The sequence below is a fragment of the Protopterus annectens genome, chromosome 5.part0 (assembly GCF_019279795.1).
Source record: "Protopterus annectens isolate FY-2018-M chromosome 5.part0, PAN1.0, whole genome shotgun sequence".
Taxonomy (NCBI): Eukaryota; Metazoa; Chordata; order Ceratodontiformes; family Protopteridae; genus Protopterus; species Protopterus annectens.
In genome coordinates, this window is record NC_056735.1 from 369,394,180 (window position 1) to 369,406,993 (window position 12,814).

General features: G+C 37.6%; 1 protein-coding gene across 7 annotated transcripts in view; it reads right to left on the bottom strand.

Annotated features, from left to right (window-relative positions):
* CASK (calcium/calmodulin dependent serine protein kinase) overlaps window positions 1-12,814 on the bottom strand; it is a 4,132,188-nt gene that overhangs the window by 527,432 nt on the left and 3,591,942 nt on the right. The gene's annotated exons all lie outside the window — the stretch shown is intronic.

Genomic DNA, 12,814 nt, shown 5'->3' on the forward strand with positions numbered 1-12,814 from the left:
AATTTGCTTCTTCTCTGCTTGGTATACAGTGAATAATTATTTTCCACAAACACCCTGATGTCCTCAGTTGTTACTGGTTTATTTGTACTTAAAATTAATGCAGTCTATTCCTCCAGTTTATCTGTTTATCTGTTTTTTTAACTATTTTTTAAAACCATTTCTCTTGAGAAGCCTCATGTTCAACCAGTCTTTTGTTCATTTCATCCTCAGATATTTGCAGATTTATCAGCTTATCTGAGTAGCTGCTTAGAAAGTCAAAAGGTGAATGGCAAAAGCAGGAATCCACAGCAGATACGATACCATACAAATCAAGCTTTTATTACTGAAATTGAGCTTTTCGTCAAAGTATTAGACTTCATCAGAATGACCTTGTAACAGAAACACTTCATTTAAATAGTATACCCCAGCCTCTCATTGGTCTTCAATAAAACATCACTTCCCCAATAAAACAAATATGTTAATATACAAATCCAGATAATATGTGTATGTTAAAATCCTATAACAGATACAATGACAATACTGTTAAAAATGCTTGTTAACTCACATAAAAAACATAGATTTCAGCTTTAATATAGAGCTAATGAAAATCCTGTCATTTAATCCAGGAGCTTGGCATGCATTAGTCTTGATCTGCCACTTCAGCTCCATGCATTCTAAAAATTCATTCGAAGGTCCACCTTGTGGACCCAAGTCCACTTGATCAATTATGAAAAATTTAAAAGAATGTGTTGGGTACAGTGAATAATTATTTTCCACAAACACCCTGATGTCCTCGATTGTTAGTCGTTTATTTGTACTTAAAATTAATGCAGTCTATTCCTTCCAGTTTATCTGTTTTTTAACTACTATTTTTTACAACCATTTCTCTTGAGAAGCCTCCTGTTCAACCAGTCTTTTGTTTATTTCATCCTCAGATATTTGCAGATTTATCAGCTTATCTGAATAGCTACTTAAAGTTTCTTCTTTTCTTTCTAGCCTTTTGTCATTTTCATTTTAGATATTTCTCCAGTTTCTCACCTCTGAATACATTTGATTTATTGTTCCCATAAACTACTGGAAGACATCTCCTGTACTAAAGCTGAAACCTCAACTGCCTTTTGCAGAACAGCTGCAAGACTTTAATTCAGCAAAGTCTTTTTTCTCTTTTTCTAGTTGATTTTCTATTTATTTTCTCAAGATTTTGGCATCCAGCCATCATAGTGACCAGACAGTAACTGAATTTTATCAATTTATTGCCATTAACTCCTTTACTTCTCTTTCCTTTTTAACACTGGGACAGCTCCAATCAGCATGCTCATCACAGTGCAGCCATCTTGGAATCTCCTGGCAGTAGTGGATACTTTTTACACTGTTAAAATATTACAAGTTCAACATAAGACCTCTGGGTACACCCACTTAAGTCCTGTAATTCATAATTTATGAATGCACTTGACCATCTACATTTACTTGGCAGGGTAGTTACTAAACCAACATAGTAAGTAATCAGCCAAATAAAATACTTTGGTGACATCAAAGCTAACCAATCTGTTTTTTTTTAGTCAAAAAAACATCTTTATTAAATTATCATGTATGACACAGGCAATCTTACATTTATATAAATGAAAATAAACCATATCGACACAATCTCAGTTGCAAGCATTATACATTACAAACCATGCCGGCACAATTGCACCTGCAAATATTATACATCACATATAATATATCCAGTCATTCTCAACCATAGCGCAGTCATTTCCTAGCTTCTTTTAAATACACTGCTCCTCCTCTGCATGTACTGATCCCACACTTCCCATCTTTTTCATCTGTAATTTGTTCCTACCCTTTTCTAAAGATTTCAGTTGTTTTAGCTCTGTTACTATCTTTGCTACTTCTAGTAAAGTTGGTTTAGACTTTGATTTCCATTTTCTAGTAACTGCACATTTGGGAGCCATCATAATTAGACTCAGCAAGGCCTTGCAATGTCTAGGCAACTGCCAAAAAATACGTTCACAATTACATCTTTCTTCCCCATCACACCTCCAACATTTGCTATCTGTCTAAGGAAAATTCTTTGGAGTCTACCTGGGGTATAAAAAGACCTATTGTAAACACATCAAATCAGAGATCCTAAATCTGCCACACTTTGTTGCATATTTGTAAGACATACATATATGCCCCATTGTTTCTTTGTGAATTGCTTATCCAATCTGTCTTCCCAATATTTTCTAACCTCTTCTGATTGATTCTTACAGTTATCATGCAATATTTTATATGCTCTACTAATAATTCCTTTCTTAATGACAGCTTCTCTTCTAGATTCTAAGAAAAACTCTACCAGTGCTGGTCTTTTGTTTAGGACCACCCTATTTCTTTCTCTGTGCCTATACTCTGATATCAATCCTTGATAGGGAAGGCAATCTATAACCTGCAGTCCAAATAAGTCCTTTGCGTCTTCTCATTCTATTACCTTTCCCTCTCTAGTTATTTGTTCCCAATACCTTGGTGCCTTTGCCAGTTTTCTCCAACAAATTCCAGCCCCCTCCTGCCTATTATCTGTATCCCTAAATGCACTCATTCCTATCGGCAGAATTTCTTTTCTCCAGTCTCATGTTGGTTTAGTTCTTAGAATACTTTCTGCTACTTTATGAATACACTATTCTCTATGGTTATTGTTATTTTCCTTAAAGGTCTGAACCCAAAATCCCAGTCTCTCCTTGTTTCTTGAGCTTTCCATGCTTCATCATAATCTCTTTCCACTTTGAATTATAGTTTACTGCTTATACTATCTATAGGAGCCTTAATTGTGTTGCTCTGAAATACCCTTCCTATCTGCTTTGTTCTACCAGAAGAATAGCCTTATCTCACTTGACTCTTGCCATCTTTCCCTCTCAGATAAAATCCTTCAGCTCCTTATTAATTGCTATCCACAACTTCTCCTCTGGTTGATAAAAATATGCCTGACCTGTGCTGTGTATAAGACTAAAGGGACTAAAAACATTTTAACTGCGTGTATCTTACTATCAATATCCATATAACAGAGCTTCCATTTTCTGAGTTTTTCTATTATCTTTTATTTAGTCTCTTCCCACATATCCTTAGCTGCCACACCAGAATGATTTTAATCCATGCTCCTAAATGCTTAATTTTATCATGTCCCCGTAAGCATGGATATTGCTGAACCAATTCATATGTGGGTACATAATTTACCACTATTGCCTTTATTTTAGCTTCATTAATTGTGTACCCTGAAAAGATTTAAACTGTCTCAATATGTTCCACAGCACTGTAATGTCTCTTTCTGGTTTTGTCATGTGTAAAATAATATCATCGGCAAATAGAGCCAGCTTTTCCTGACTATCACACCAATTACATCATTGAATTTCAGAGTCCCTTATTTTCTTTGGCAATAGTTCTAAATAGAATGCAAATGACAAAGGGGAGGCAGGACACCTCTGCCTAGATCCTCTGCTCAAGCAGAGATTATCAGAAAGGACCCCACACACTTTAATTTTTGCCTCTGATTCCTCGTATATCCTCCTAATAGACCTTATAATTTTATCAAGGAATGCAAATGCTTCCATTACTCTGCTCATAAAAACCCAGCTTACTCTTTCAAATGCTTTCTTTGCATCAAGACCCATAAACAATAATGGTATTTTCTTATGTTCTGCTTTCCTCTTTATCATCAGTGTTCTGCTAATGTTGTCAAATGTTTGCCTCCCCTCCACAAAAATCACACTGATCTGTATCTATCAATTTTGGCATCTCTTTTGCCATTCTTTTAGCCATTATAAACAAACACTTTATAATCATGGTTTAGTATTGAAATGGGCCCGTATGAAGCTGGATCTCTTGGATCTTTACCCTAATTTGGCATTACAGCAACCACCACTTTCTTTAAGGATGTTGGTACTTCTCCTCCTCTTAAAATAGTGCTAAACAAAACCTTCCAGATCTTTATCAGTGTTTTCCCTCCCAGCATCCACACTTCCACAGGAATGTCATCTATTCCTGGGGACTTTTGTGTAGATCTGTTATACATCACAATTTTTATCTCATCTCCTCCTATCCTGTTAGTAATTGAGCCTCCTCTGCTTCTAACCTTGGCATATTTAATTCTTCCATAAACATTTCTATTTGTACCTTTTCTTGACTTCCATATCTCTCTGCTTTATACAGAATTTCAAAGAATGTTCAAAACAATTCTAATACTTCTACAGTATCCCTTGTTATCTTTTCTTGTTATAGGCTCCCTAGGCTTGGTGATAGCCCTTTCTACTTTCTGTTACCTGAGTCATTGTGCTAAAAATTTTTGTGCTCTAGAGTTATCAAAAAACAGTTGTGTGACATCCCTGCACTGGCCCAGTAATCAAGGAGCCTCAATCCTCACCACTGGCAACAGTGAGGGACGTACACAATGGGAGGATGACAAGTACACACACAGTAAAGTGCAATTTCCCTTAACAGCACACAGAGATCACAGTCAGTCTGAGGACTGGTTTCTCCGACCCCCGAGAAGACTCCACACTGGCACAGCTATAGGATTAAGATCTTAGCTGAGGGGTCAAGCCAAGACCTCCAGCACCATCGATGTCCAGCCAGTGCTTCGTGTCTGTGCCCAAGTAGCTGACGCACACACACTATGAGATTTGATTTACACACACAAAAAAAACACACTCATACCTGGGGAAAGCTGACACAGGTTTACTAGCTATGCCCCCTTCTGCCCAGACTATAAGGTAGTTATCACTGCCGCCATCCCCTCCTTATCAGTTACTAGAAGGCCCTTACAAAAGGTAACCAACCCTACTGTATAATGTTACTCTTACCCAAATGGTAAGTGTGACCAAGACTTGCAAGGTTATTTAGGAGTTGCCTGTACAGTGTTACCAAATACATATGCAAGTACTCTAAGAGCTTAAATATGTCTCACAAATATCAGCCACAAAGATAGGTTTAAATATATTTAATAATAAATAATAAAAGAAGAACACAATACTCAAACAACTCAGTAACTGCAGAGTTCAGAATCACAGGAAATATTTTAAAACAAAAAATGCCACTAGTAACAACAGCCACAATCAGAGAGCAACGCTGGTAGAAAATATATTTACTGCATTTAGCGCTTCGGCTCCCAGGCCTTCACAGAGTAAAAAACATGACTAAAACACAGGTTTAAATCCACAAAAAAAAAAAAATATTTTTTTATTTCGGTGGTATTTGTGAGGGCGGCCACGGTGGTGCAGCGGTTAGCATTGCCGCCTCACAGCAGGAGGTTCTCCGGTTCGATCCTCGGCTGGAGTGCCTTCTGTGCATTGTCTGCATGTCCTCCCTATGGTCATGTGGGGTTTCTCTGGGTGCTCCGGTTTCCTCCCACATCCCAAAGACATGCTGTAGGTGATTTGGACACTCTAAATTGGCCCTAGGTGTGAGCATGTGCATGTGTGTGCCTTCTGTGGAAGGCTGGGCGCCGGGCTGGCAACTCGACACCGTAAAACTCCACTGCCAATCATAAGTGGACAGGTAATCCGCTGTGGCGACCCCTAACTGGAAAAAGCTGAAAGAAGAAGAATTTTGGTGGTACTTGTGTTAATATTTTAGAACAACACTGCAGGACAGTCTCAAATAAATACAGAAAACATCTAAACTAACCTTTACTATATTCCTATCTATATATCTAAGAGAGATACTACGCCTTAAGTCTTACTTACAGACAATACACAGGCAGAAGTACTGATGATGGATGTGTCCAGGTCATACAAAATGCAAAGTCTCTCTCTCTCTCTGAGAGAGTTCTTAAATTACTATCAAATGTTACTGCTGGGTCAGCTTGGATGACATCACTCTCTGTCACCTGCCTTCAGTTCACAAGCTAATAGAAACTAACATCTCTTTTTTAAAAGTACATATCTTTCAGATGTTTGCCCAGAACTGGAAGTCGTAAAACAATTAAACACTTTTACATTTGAAAACTAGTAATTATTTCTACTTCAAGGCAATACAAAAACTTCTAGCTCTAGACATTCTGTCTCCTTGCTACATTAACTAACCTTTACAGCACATCATAAAGCACTTAATTTCAACTTATTTTCTTGAAGTTTTGTAAGCTAATCTTTTATGTTCCAGCAGGATATGCTGTGGTTACATTCTTGAAGCTCAGTGCTGCACAAATCCTGTAACACACATTTCTGTACCAGTAGTTTTTCACATAACATATAGTTCTCTTACATTTGTAAGACAACCATATGAATCAAGCTGATATTCACAAATGACATATGATTATTTACAAAATTTCAGATAGCTGGGTTGGTAGTGTCACAAGTTGCTCAAGAGAAATCTTTCTAAACTCATGCACATTGTCGAGATAATCCTTTATTTTCTGTTTAGCATTCTGCAGTTAGTTGCTCCTCTTCCTTTTCTGTGAGATTCCCCTATTTTGCAATACTTTAACATTTGTCAGTCCCTCTAAATAATTCTTGTTACTTCTTGAGAGTATCTCCCATTCTTTGATTTCCACCCTATTTTTAAATTCCACTTTAATTTTATCCCACTCCCTAGCTATATTTTCAGAAAAAAATCTACATCTTCTCTAATAACTCCTGAATAATTTCCACTACCCATTCCTTAAATTCCTCACTTTTCAACAGATAGGTGTGAGAGCACTGGTGTTTCATTTTTATTTAATTACCCTGCATTTTTATTTATTGGTTCACGATCTGAAATAGTGTTTGGTTGTGTAACAAGACCTTCAATTAAATGTACATGGTCCTGTCAAATGTAAATTCTGTCTAGCCTAGCCCAGTTTCTGCATCTTGGGGAATAACATGTAAATTCACTCTGAACTCTTAGTACTGAATTCACACCTCCCATGTCAAACATTTTCATAAATTTCTACAAAAGTCATATATCAAAGATTCTGAACATCTACCCCCAAACTACTCCTGCCTCAGTGCTGACAGACTACATAAAAAAGGTGGAGGCATCACCTTATGATTCCCAAGCACCTTTACAGTAATCCCACATTCCAAACCAATTCCCCTTTTTCCACTGCAGAGCTACTTGTTACCTAATGATTGCAAAAGCCTTTGCATCATAGTTGTATACATCCTCCCAACAATACTCTTATTCTTGAAGAAATTCTTGCATGGTCAACCAACAATATAAAAAAATGAAACCATCATCCTAGGCGACATTAATATCAACTGGTTAGATATTTCTAATAATAATCCCTCTACAGATATTGACCTTCACATCTATATGCAGCTAATCTCTGACACTACTAGACCCAACAATAAGGAAAACAAAGGCTCAATCTTAGATTGGATCTTGGTATCTGACCCAGAAAACATCACCTCCTCAGGGACTCTCCCAAATAGTATAAATGATCATTCCCCAGCATTCATAATACATAAGCCCACCACCATACCAAACTTACACCAATATCAGTACACCAGATCTTTCCCATTTCTCATCAAACACCTTCAATGGCATCCTGCAGAACACTAACTGGAGCCCACTAAAATCTCTCCCACTCAAGGAAACTGTAGAATTCTTCAATTCTACATTTCTTAGGATCCTATATAGTCTTGCCCCACTCCGACTAAAAAGGATCAAGGCAAAACATGCTATTTGGCTTACAAAGTCCACAAGGCAAGTTATGTCTTCTAGGGATAAAGCCTGGTAAAGAAACAAAACACTGTCTAACCTCACTCAATATAAACAACTTTGCAATCAGGCTAAACACCTAGTTATCAAAAACAAAAAAAGAATACTTCCAGGCTATCCAAGACCAAAATAGACTAAACCCCAAGAATTTCTGGGGGGCAATCAACTCCCTTCTCCACCCTGGAACTAACAACCCATGTCCAAACCCAGGAAAAAACACCCTCTGAGATAGCCTCCCTCTTTAACACATACTTCATCGACGTCATCAAAAAACTTACTACCACCTTCCCACCCATTTTAACTGCCCCACCAGGAACTCCATCTGTACATTCCCCTTCAAATCTTTTACCTTCTTTCACACTAACAGCCATAGTCACCTCCACCATTAAAAAACTTATTCACAAACTCAAGCCCTGTACCAGTGCTCCAGATAACTTACCTGCAGAATACTTACAACTCAGCCTCCTCCATTGCATATCCCATCAGCATCCTCAACAGGTCCATTCAGGAATCCTGCATACCAGATATCTGGAAAAAAAGCATTTATCCTTCCACTTTACAAAGGCGGCAACAACTCCATTTCAAACGTCTGTCCTATTGCCACTCTCTCTCCAATCTCCAAAATACTTGAGTAATATATTCACACTCAGCTCCTCAGTCATCTCATACAACACAAAATCCTCTCCCCCACTCAACATGGATTTAGGTCTGGACATAGTACTAACACTGCCCTCATTTCCTTCCTGGACACAGTAAATAGAGCTTGAGATGCTGGCTCCCTAGTCTCAGCACTCTTCCTAGATTTATCAAAGGCATTCGACACTATTTCCCACTCCCATTTGCTTACCAGACTCTCTAACCTCGGTCTATCTCCCTCTACCCTACAATGCTTTACTACCTATCTCAGTAACAGGCAGCAAACTACTAAATGGCAACACTCTTCCTCCCCTTTTATAACTACAAATACAGGTGTCCCCCCAAGGTTCAATGCTGGGACCCCTCTTATTCAGTATATTTGTCAACAACTTCCATTCCTCTCTCACCCACAGTACTGTTATTCAATATGCAGATGACTTCAACTATCATCTGCTCTTCTAAATCTGCCACTGCACTACAGGATCTCACCAAAGAAGCATTTACCTCCACCGAAACATGGATGTCCCAGAACCATCTCGTCCTCAACCTCAAGAAAACAAAACTTTTAACATTTACCCCACAAAACCCAGCCCTGTTGACAAGTCACTATTTTCAGTTCACTCCCAAAACAACAGCATCACTGAAGTTGTCCCTCGTACCAAACTGTCCCTCATACCAAATTGCTGTGTGTCATCACTGATGACAAATTAACTTTCGACCTTCACATCTACAGCAACATCAAAAAATCCCATCAAAAACTAGGTGCCCTGTATAGGTACAACTATTTTCTTAGCCTCTCTGCATAAAAGGCTCTTGCATCATCCTTCCTGCTTCCAACACTTCTATATGGTGCTCCCATCCTCACCAATCTACAGTCCTCCTTGAGAACAAAACTAGACTCCTGTTACAACAAAGTGGCTAAATCTGCTACAAATGTAAAATTTTCTACCCATCACTGTTTCTCTCTGCATCAAATAAATAGGCTAGAATCCCCTCACTATTTCACTTTTCTACAATTAACTACAGCCTACAAGTTCATCTACCACCCAGAAACCTGCCCTTCCCTCTCCTCCATACATATTATGAACCATCCTAACAGACACCTTATGTCTGAAAACAAAATGTTACTGTCCATAGAGAAACCTAAGCTCTCAGACAGTCAAATGTTGTATTCATATACTGTCTCTAAGGCATGGAATAATCTCCCCCCTTCACTCAGAACAATCAGCAATCCTGCCGCCTTTAAAAAATCCCTCAAACTAAATCTATCTTCTCATTGGCTATGCTTCTGTACCCCAACACACAACCCCAACTCCTGACTTCTCTTCTTGGTGTTACAACTCTAATTATTCTATTACTATCATTTCCTTCCCTGCCACTCTAGCCTGACTTTTTTCCTCCTTAGCCCTTCTATCTCCTTCTATTCTTACGCTGTACTCAACATCCCCACTCCATTGAACCTTGCAGACATATTACATTCATGTGCAATTTGAATATATGCCATTTATTACTTCTACTTATTACTTCTATTTTCCATGATTGTAATTATCTTCACTGTTGTGTTATTATTTTTCTTTCAATGTAATAGTACTGCTCAAAATTCTTTATGTGTATTAATATTTTCTTTGTAAGTAATTATTGTGGAGCTTTTCTGCCCGGGCCTCCACTGAAAATGGTCTCTTTCCAGGCCCAGTGGACTTTTCCAGGTAACAAATGCAAAAAATAAAATATAAACAAATAAATAAAATCTACCCTCCTTTGTTATATTTTCCCTTCTAGACCCCCAAGACACATCTTCACTATTGCAAATCAAATTCCAGTCCCCGTCAATACGTAATATTCCTTGCTGAAAGCAAATTATTTCTCCCAGAATTTTCTTAAGCTCAATTATAGCAATTTTCAGTGGGATACAAATACATGCCAGTGTAATCCACCTCCCTTGCCAGTGGCCCCTTAGTACTACAAATCTACCATTGCTGTCTTTTTTATCCTCTATTACTATTGGATCTCCTCTTGCAATGTAAGTACTCCTCTCTTCCTTTGCCCCAGGTAGTCTGCTGAATAACCATCCTGAAAACCTTTCTTTATCAAATTCACATGTTCAGTTCTTTCCAAGTGTGTCTCCTGTAGCACAGCTATTTTCACTCTACATTTTTAATATAGTTCATTAGCCTTTCTTTTTTGCATTTACTTGTAGGACCATTAACATTTAAAGACATTATAGAAAGCATCATATTCTTGAAAGATTATTATTCCCAACTTTTGTTAAATGTCTAGTTTCAGCTTTTCTGTTAAATGCATGTACTGTTTGCCAGGTTAATCATTTATACAGTTGTTTCTTGTCATCTCCATTTGAGCCTATGTCACATCTTACAGAACTTTTTGTTTATTGAAAACCCTCAAACAAAAATATACATAAACACCCAATAGCCCCCTAAAACCTACTAACTTAATAATAAAACACACACAAAACTATGCACATCTTCAAATATTGAAGTTTTACCCTCATAATAGGGACAAATGTTCTAAACTGACAGCCACACACACACAGAATCAAGATAACCTAAAAGAAAGGTTATCTATGCTAAGATGCATGGTATAGGATGTGGTTCTGTTAAGTGTTGTCTGGTTTTGTCTCATCTTTATAACTCTCTCAACTGGGAAAACACCTGAATGCTTTTAGAAAAAGATTTCTCCAAGCCATTGCTCTTTTTCAGACAGTGTGCTAGAGAGACATGAGAACAGACAAAAATCATCTACTAGAAAGAAAAGCATAACAGTCAGTATTATTTTTCATTTACTTGCTTTCTCTTAAAACTTGCTTCAAGCTAATGGCCTTAACCCATTCATTCCCCTATGCAAGAATGAGAAAAAGCACACTAATTTTTCTTTTGTCATGCTCCTTTAACTAGATCTTGTTTTTATAGATTGCAGTGTGTACACATTTCTTAAAACCAAACAAGCAGAAAGAGAAAAGAAGGGAGAAACAAAACGAAAAAACAAACAGGAGCAGCTACTTACATTAGTATTCCCCATTACACTTAAAATGACTGAAAAACTTTACTTTGCAACATGCAAAGAAAATCATGCACTATTTAAATAGTACTATTAAGACATAAATGTTTTAATTACAGTTAACTTTCTTCCTTCTCTTTCTCTCTTCTGAGTATCTTTCCTAACATTAATGACATGAAGCAGGGCATATGATTTACAGTCCCCTACAAGTTTAATAAAGTCCAAGAAAGGCCAATATTTCCAGATCTTCTTGTTTGTTCTATTCCTGTTTATCTTCTCCCAAACCTTGTCCTGCTTCGTTTCCAACATACTCTCGATTCTTCTAGTCAGCACTTGTGCTTTTTTCCCCCTCTCAAACATTTTCCATTGAAACAATGGAAAAGGTTTCACTGGTACAGTCCCTCTCTGTGGTCTTTATTACCAGAAGAACAAGAAACAGAATATCCTTCTGTTTCACAGCTTACTTTTTTTTTTGTCACATTTTTGTATTTCTTCCTTGGCATGTACTTCATCAAAAATGATTTTGTTGCTCAAGGAAAAATATTTTGAAGATAGCTGGGCATAGCAGTTTGAATCTCATGCCTGCTTCTCAACATTCTCTGAATAATAGGATAAATGTATTCCTCTTCTGATTGGTGTACAATAAGTAGTCATTCTCTATAAAGACTCTGCTGTCACCCACTAAGTATTTTGGCCTTCTGCCACAGTTTTGTCAGACTCAACTCCTTCTGCTGGTAAGATTGCATCTTTGCTATTAAAGGCCTAGCTTGTTTTCTCATAGCCAGGTTTGATGCATACACAGGATGTGCCCTTTCAATTAACAATTTCTGTTGTGGAATACCGGTCCAGTTGCTTATTTGTGCTTTCATAAAATTAACTTCCTTCCATCTTCTCAGATACAGCAGAAATTCTCAGACTTTCCCTATGTGCTCAGTCCTCTATCTCTATTATTTTTTGAAACATCTCTTCTTGTGCAGTCTCATATTCAACCAGCCTTTTCTTCATTTAGACCTCTGAGTTTTGCAGTTTTATCATCTTATCTGAATATCTGTTTTAAGTTTCTTCTATTTTTTTCCAGCCTTTTACTATTTGAGTTGATATACTCCATCAGTGTTTCACTTAACTCAGTCAGGTCTGTATGCAGTTACCTTGTACTTTCTTCTAGGTTACTGGAAGTCATGTCTGGAGCTTGCAATGCTTTTTGCTGAACAGCTATAGTACTTTTCCTAGTCAGTGTTTTTTTCACTTTTTTAGCCAATTTTCCCTTCAGGTCCTCTGTTTCTTTTTTCCTGGCATCCAGTGCACTTACTAGCCAGTTACTGAAACTTACCCAGAAATCTAGGTCCACTGGCAGAGCTAGAATTAAGCTGTTACTCAATGTGCAGCCATCTTGAAAGTCCCCAAAGGTGACCAATCTGTTGAGTTACATTTTACCTAGTACACCAGCATCTGGTCATTTAAGATAAACATAGCACTTGCAATTGTTTATGTACATATGTCTCCAGCTGGACAAATGTTG